At 38.1% G+C, this 8614-nt stretch overlaps 1 pseudogene; it reads right to left on the bottom strand.

The window, feature by feature from the left end:
- Nucleotides 1-7322: 7322 nt before the first annotated feature.
- Nucleotides 7323-8236, bottom strand: LOC100982475 (ruvB-like 2; annotated as a pseudogene).
- Between the last annotated feature and the right edge of the window lie 378 nt (nucleotides 8237-8614).

Raw genomic sequence — 8614 nt, 5'->3', positions numbered from 1 at the left:
GGTGCATAGAAGTCAGGAATTTAGGTCTGTGAACCTCTACCTAGATTTCAGACAATGTGTGGAAATGCCTGGAAGTCCAGGCAGAATTTTGCAGCTGGGGTAGAGCCCTCGTGGAGAACCTCTGCTGTGGAAGGGAAAAGTGGGTTTGGAGCCCCCACCCAGAGGCCCACTGGTGCACTGCCTGGTACAGCCATGAGAAGAAGGCCACCATCCTCCAGACCCCATCCACTAGAAGCTTGTGCTGTGCACTTGGAAAGGCTGCAGGCACTCTATGCCAGCCCGTGAAAGTAGCCAGTAGGGGAGGCTGTACCCTGCAAAGCCACAGATGTGGAGCTACCCAAGGCTGTGGTAGCCCACCTCTTGCATCAGCATGCCCTGGATGTATGACATGGAGTAAAAGTGGAGCATTTCAAAATTTTAAGGATTAATGACTGCCCTATTGGATTTCAGAATGGGATGGGGCCTGCAGTGCCTTCATTTTGGCCAATTTCTCCCATTTGGAATGGGTGTATTTACTCAATGCCTGTATTCCCATTGTATCTAAGAAGTAACTAACTTGCTTTAGATTTTACAGGATCATAGGTGGAAGGGACTTGCCTGGTCTCAGATGAGACTTTGGACTTGGAATTTTGAGTTAATGCTGGAATGAATTAAGACTTTGGGGGACTGTTGGAAATGCGTAATTGTGTTTTAAAATGTGAGGACATGAGATTTGGGAGGGGCCAGGGATGGAATGATATGGTTTGGCTGTGTCCCAACCCAAATAACCTCTTGAATTGTAGTTTCAATAATCCCCATGTGTCATGAGGGGGAACCAGTGCAAGGTAATTTAATTATGGGGAAGGTTACTCTCATGCTGTTCTCATGATAGTGAGTTCCCATGAGATCTGATGGTTTGATAAGGAGGTTTTCCTTCTTTTGCTCAGCATGTCTTGCTGCCACCATGTAAAGAAGGACATATTTGCTCCCCCTTCTGCCATGATTGTAAGCTTTCTGAGGCCTCCCCAGCCATGATGAACTGTGAGTCAGTTACACCTCTTTTCTTTATAAATTACCCAGTTTTGTGTATGTCTTTATTGGCAGCATGAGAGCAGGCCAATACACATATGGAAACTACAATACTGTGCCCACACAGAATCAAAGCCAAAGCACCCATACCAAACTAACACTGTAGATACATGTATAGAAAAAAGTCTTTTTCTATGAAAGTCAATCCATAAAACCAAAGAAGCAACCATTGCATTAGATGTGAAAATATCAAATTGAAAACATGAGAAACATTTACAAAGCAGAAAAATTTGACACCTCCAAAGGAATACAATAATTATCCAGCAACAGATTTTAATGAAAAGAAAAATCTTGAAATACCTGAAAAGGAATTCAAAATGAAGATATTACAAACTCAGTGAGATACAAGAGAAGAAGGAAAAACGGTACACATGAATCAGGAAAACAAATTCCTGTTCTGAATTAGAAATTCAACAAAAATAGACAACATAAGAAAGAACCAAAAGAAATTCTGAAATAGAAAACATTCAATGAATAAAATAAAAATTGCAATTAAGAGTTTTATCAGTAGATTAAATAAAGCAGAAGAATTGATTTCTGAATTTGAAGGCAAATCTTTGAAATAGTCAGATAAAAAAGAAAAAATAACAAAGAACAAAGCCTATTTAACATAGGAGACACCATAAAGCAACCAAATATTTGAATTTTGGGTGTTCCAGAAAGAGAAGAGATGCACAATGTCATTGCAAACCTTTTAATAAAATAGCAGAAAACTTCCCAAGTCTTGTAAGAGATATAGACATCCAGATACAGGAAGCTCAAACATACCCCTATATATTCAATGCACAAGGGTCTTCCTTGAGGTATATTATTGTCTAACTATCAAAAGTCAAAGACAAAAAGAATTCTATAAATAGCAAAAGTGTCAAGTCACATTTAAGAGATCCTCATCAGACTAACAATATATTTCTTAGCGGAAACTTTACCAGCTGAAATCACAACAAACCCCCTGTCAGACCACAGATTTACAATCAAATTAGAACTCAGGATTAAGAATCTCACTCAAAACCACACAACTAAATGGAAACTGAACAACCTGCTTCTGAATGACTACTGGGTGAATAATGAAATGAAGGCAGAAATAAAGATGTTCTTTGAAACCAATGAGAACAAAGACACAACGTACAAGAATCTCTGGGACACATTTAAAGCAGTGTATAGAGGGAAATTTATAGCACTGAATGCCTACAAGAGAAAGCAGGAAAGATCTAAAATCGACACGCTAACATCACAAGTAAAAGAACTAGAGAAACAAGAGCAAACAAATTCGAAAGCTAGCAGAAGACAAGAAATAACTAAGATCAGAGCAGAACTGAAGGAGATAGAGACACAAAATCCCTTCAAAAAATCAACGAATCCAGGAGCTGGTTTTTTGAAAAGATCAACAAAATAGACCACTAGCAAGACTAATATAGTAGAAAAGAGAGAAGAATCAAATAGACAAAATAAAAAGTGATAAAGGGGATATCATCACTGATCCCACAGAAATACAAATTACCATCAGATAATACTATAAATACCTCTACGCAAATAAACTAGAAAATCTAGAAGAAATGGATAAATTCCTGGACACATACACCCTCCCAAGACTAAACCAGGAAGAAGTTGAATCTCTGAATAGACCAATAACAGGCTCTGAAATTGAGGCAATAATTAATAGCCTATGAACCAAAAAAAGTCCAGGACCAGACAGATTCACAGCTGAATTCTACCAGAGATACAAAGAGGAGCTGGTACCATTCGTTCTGAAATGATTCCGATCAATAGAAAAAGAGGGAATCTTCCCTAATTCATTTTATGAGGCCAGCATCATCCTGATACCAAAGCCTGGCAGAGATACAACAACAAAAAAAGAATTTTAGGCCAATATCCCTGGTGAACATCGATGCGAAAATCCTCAGTAAAATACTAGCAAACCAAATTCAGCAGCACATCAAAAAGCTTATCCACCATGATCAAGTTGGCTTCATCCCTGGGATGCAAGGCTGGCTCAACATACACAAATCAATAAACGTAATCCATCACATAAACAGAACCAACGACAAAAACCACATGATTATCTCAATATATGCAGAAGAGGCCTTCGACAAAATTCAACAGCCTTTCATGCTAAAAACTCTTAATAAACTAGGTATCGATGGAACGTATCTCAACATGATAAAAGCTATTTATGACAAACCCACAGTCAATATCTTACTGAATGGGCAAAAACTGGAAGCATTCCCTTTGAAAACTGGCACAAGACAAGCATGCCCTCTCTCACCACTCCTATTCAACATAGCATTGGAAGTTCTGGCCAGGGAAATCAGGCAAGATAAAGAAATAAAGCATATTTAAATAGGAAGAGAGGGAGTCAAATTGTCTCTGTTTGCAGAAGACATGATCGTATATTTAGAAAACCTCATCTTCTCAGCCTCAGATCTCCTTAAGCTGATAAGCAACTTCAGCAAAGTCTGGGGATACCAAATCAATGTGCAAAAATCACAAGCATTCCTATACACTAGTAACAGACAAACAGAGAGCCAAATCATGAGTGAACTCCCATTCACAATTGCTACTAAGAGAAGAAAATAGCTAGGAATACAACTTACAGGGTATGTGAAGACCTAGTCAAGGAGAACTACAAACCACTGCTCAAGGAAATAAGAGAGGACACAAACAAATGGAAAAACAGTCCTTTCTCATGGATAGGAAAAATCAATATCGTTAAAATGGCCTTACTTCCCAAAGGAATTCATAGATTCAATGCTATCCCCATCAAGGTACCATTGACTTTCTTCACAGAATTGGAAAAAACTACTTTCAACTTCATATAGAACCAAAAAAGAGCACGCATAGCCAAGACAATCCTGGGCAAGAAGAACAAAGCTGGAGGCATCATGCTACCTGACTTCAAACTTTACTACAAGGCTACAGTAACCAAAACAGCATGGTACTGGTACCAAAACAGATATATAGACCAATGGAACAGAACAGAGGCCTCAGAAATAACACCATACATCTACCACCATCTGATCTTTGACAAACCTGACACACACAAGCAACGGGGAAAAGATTCCCTATTTAATAAATGGTGCTGGGAAAACTGGCTAGCCATATGCAGAAAACTGAAATTGGACCCCTTCCTTACACCTTATACAAAAATCAACTCAAAATGGATCAAAGACTTAAATGTAAGACCTAGGACCATAAAAATCCTAGAAGAAAACCTGGGCAGTACCATTCAGGACATAGGCATGGGCAAAGACTTCACGTCTAAAACACCAAAAGCAATGGCAACAAAAGCCAAAATTGACAAATGGGATCAAATTAAACTAAAGAGCTTCTGCATAGCAAAAGAAACTATCATCAGAGTGAACAGGCAACCTACAGAATGAGAGAACATTTTTGCAATCTATCCATCTGACAAAGCGCTAATATCCAGAATCTACAAAGAACTTAAACGAATTTACATGAAAAAAAGCAAACAACCCCACCAAAAAATAGGCAAAGATATGAAGAGACACTTCTCAAAAGAAGACATTTATGCAGCCAACAGACATATGAAAAAATGCTCATCATCACTGGTCATTAGAGAAATGCAAATCAAAACCACAATGAGATACCATCTCATGCCAGTTAGAATGGCGAACATTGAAAAGTCAGGAAATGACAGATGCTGGAGAGGTTGTGGAAAAATAGGAATGCTTTTACACTGTTGGTGGGTGTGTAAATTGGTTCAACCATTGTAGAAGACAGTGTGGTGACTCCTCAAGGATCTAGAACCAGAAATACCATTTGACCCAGCAATCCCATTACTGGACATATACCCAAGGGATTATAAATCATTCTACGATAAAGACACATGCACACGTATGTTTATTGCGGCACTATTCACTATAGCAAAGACTTGGAACCAACCCAAATGTCCATCAATGATAGACTGGATAAAGAAACTGTGGCACATATACACCATGGAATACTATGCAGCCAGAAAAAAGGATGAGTTCATATCCTTTGCAGGGACATGGATGAAGCTGGAAAATATCATTCTCAGCAAACTATCACAAGATCAGAAAACCAAACACCACATGTTCTCACTCATAAGTGGGAGTTGAACAATGAGAACACATGGACACAGGGCGGGAACTATCACACACTGGGGCCTGTGGGGGTTGGGGGACTAGGGGATGGATAACATTAGGAGAAATACCTAATGTAGTTGACGGGTCGATGGGTGCAGCAAATCACCATGGCATGTGTATACCTATGTAACAAAACTGCACGTTCTGCACATGTAACCCAGAACTTAATGTATAATAATAATAATAATAATAATAAAAAGAATACAGGCTTAAGAGTGAGATTGAGATTTTAACCTTGCCTTTGCCACTTATTAGCTGGTACATGTGGGCAAATTTAACTACTCTGTGCCTGTTTCCTTATTTATGAGCAAGAGTGATGATAATTCTAGTATCTACTTCTTGGGAATATTTGAGGATAAAAGGCTTAATGGAAGAAAAATGCTTGGCGTTGTGAATGATTCTTATGCACTCAATCAAAAGTAGTTATTGCATCAAACACTGGAATGGAAGTACTAATTAGGATTACCCAGAAACTGAGGAATCAAAAAAATGTAGCAGGGGTTAGGTAAGTAATTTGGATAAATACATTCCGTGTATCTATTGAAGCCTGATTCTGCCTTAAATCCAAAACAACATAGTCAAATAAGAACATGGACTACTAAAGATACTGTGTTTTCGCTGTCAGATTCCTATCTGCAGTGTCATAAAGACAACTGGAACAAGATTTGGGCAAGAACTTTTTTCCATAGGTAACTAAATGCTCTTCCTCAGCATTAATTTTAATGGCTAGAGGCTAGTCCATCATGTGGATACCTATGTATCTGTTTAATCAAAACATTGGAAGTGTTTACTTGTTATAATGTTTCATTGCTGCATAAGCTGATAAATGTATATCAATTTCCATTCTCCTTTTACTTAACAATTGAACTCCTAAGGTTAGCTGGACCCATGGATGTCCATCCTAAAACTATGTTTACAACATGCCGTTGCAATTTTGGCCATGTGATTATTGTAGTCAGTGAATTCTGAGCAGAAGTGGCATGTTCCACTTCTTAGTTCTGTCCCTAAAAATAAATGAATGCTATGTGCTACCCTGGGCTTTTCTACCTTCCTCTTGACTGGAAGATAATGAGAACTGGAGCAGTGGCCTTAGATCCAAGGATGAATACTACGTGCTGAGATTAGAAGGGCTGTTTACATTAGAAAGACACAATTGTATCTATTTTTCATGCCATATGTTAAGGGGTCTCTTTTATATATAACCTATAACTTAAATCACTATATGAGCAATGCTATGATAATCACTTCTGTATTTGTAAATTTCTGATTATTTCTTTAAGATAAATTCCCTGAAGTAGAAATTCTTATGCACATAGCATACATATTTTGAGGCATTTGTTACATATTTCCAAATAAGCCATTAGCAATGTATAAGAGTGCTAATTTTCCCATGTCTGCACTGCCTCTAGGTATTGTTACTTTTGTTTTTATCTTTGTCAGTTAATGAGATACAATATATTATTTTAATTTGCATTTACTTTACTACTTGTGCAGTTAAATATTTTTCTTAAGTTTATTATTTGCATATTTTAAAATTCATTTTCACAAACCTGTTTCTAATGTAAGCATATTTACCTTTTACTTTATTTCTATTTTGTAAATACTCCCCCAATTTGTCATTTACCTTCAATGTTTCTTTAGAATTTGTTACTGTTATTATCAAATAAAGTTCTACCAGTGATTGTCTTTATAGTTTGACCCACTGTGGTCATGCTTTCAAAGCCCAATATTAATAATTATTCACAATACTTTTCTAGTGTGATTTTTATTTTTAATGTTTAAATCTTTAGTTCCTGTGAAGGTGTCTTTAATATATTACCTCATTTTATTTTTAGCATCATTACTACAGATGGGTAGCAGAGTTTTCTCATACCTTTTATACCAGTTCTACTCAACTATGAGCAGTATCTCTCCTTTAAGATCAATTTGTAATTGTGTACTTGTGTTTTTGTGTGTCACAATAACTGAGGGGTGGTAGTGACATTTAGAATCTTATAATCAGGAATGTTATATTATGAAGTATGTGTTGTAATATCACACAAAGAAAATGTATCTGGCCAAAAGTATTTAAAGTGTACCAATTAGAAATAAAATATATTCTCATTTTGCTGATTATTATTGTCACCTTTATCATATAATACATTTCAAAAGGTAGGTATACAGATATAGATATAGATTCTTAAACTCTCTATTTTGTTCCATCCACTCGGCCACTTTGACATTGATTTGCTTGGCAACTTCTGACTTGATCTCTCTTGTGTCACATGAGAAGAGAGCCAGGAAGCCATGCGTGTGGGAGTTGATGATGTTGATCTTGTGCAAGGGACACAGTATGCACCTTGCATTTCTGGAGCTTCCCATATGGGGGCTGCCTGAATTTGGTCTGGGAGTCCATGGGGTTGTAGTCACCAGACCATGTAAAGGAGTGGCCCAACTTGGAGATCTTTCCCATTGCTTTGTCAATAGTGATCATGTCACCAGCGTGGATCTTGTCTTTGGTCAGGGACTCAATCATCTTCATGCCCAGGTCATAGATGGTCTCCATCTTCTTGGTTTTGTTAGTCAGTTTGCCCACCTTGGAGCCCATTCCTGTCACTGTTCTATAAATCTGGGTCTCAACCACTTCCCCTTCGATGATCTCCATCTCCTCCTTGAAGTGAATGCCAAAAGATGGCCAGAAAGCCTGTGTCAGTGCCTGGGTCTTGCTCATCTCCAGGGAGATCTCACTGCCGGTGATGGCTATGAACAAGGTGTCAGGTCCCAGGGCCTATGCCATGTCTAGGGCGATGGCTGTCTTCCCTCTGCCCAGCTGACCAGCAATGAGGACTGCCCACTTGACAATCTTCCCTTTATGGATCATCTCCAGCCCCACACGAGCTGCCTGCTGTGCAGCAAAGCTGACCCACCATGCCCTGGGAAGCCTGTTGAGCCTCCAAAGCATCATCCAGCCCCAGTCCTCAGATGTGGGAGTGAACACCTCTATGCTCAGTTCTCCTCACATCATAGATCTCTGGAACATTGGTCACGGTCATCACAGTTGCCATGATAAGTCACCAACCACCAATGTCTTTCCTCACAATGATTTATTTTGTATCACACACTGATCCTTCTCAAAATTATTATTTTGACTATTATCTTTTTCTTTCTTATAAAAAATCATACTTTGAGAACCGTTGTCTCCTATTTTGATCAACCAGAATTATTCTTTTTCTAAGTTGAATAGTTAAGTAGTAAACTTTATCATCCTTAAATATCTAAAAATATATTTCTGCTGCTCTCATAGGTGAATAATAGCTTGGCTGGGTATGCAATTATCTTGTCATTTTCTTTCTCCCTCAAACTCCATAGCCATTGTTCAGTTGTTTCTCAGCCTTTGAAGTTAGGGAAGAGATGGAAAATAAAAGTGGTATTTACTTACTTTT

Source organism: Pan paniscus, chromosome X (assembly GCF_029289425.2).
Source record: "Pan paniscus chromosome X, NHGRI_mPanPan1-v2.0_pri, whole genome shotgun sequence".
Taxonomy (NCBI): domain Eukaryota; kingdom Metazoa; phylum Chordata; class Mammalia; order Primates; family Hominidae; genus Pan; species Pan paniscus.
Note: the sequence above shows the minus strand (reverse complement) of the source record. Positions and strands in the feature narration are given on the sequence as shown.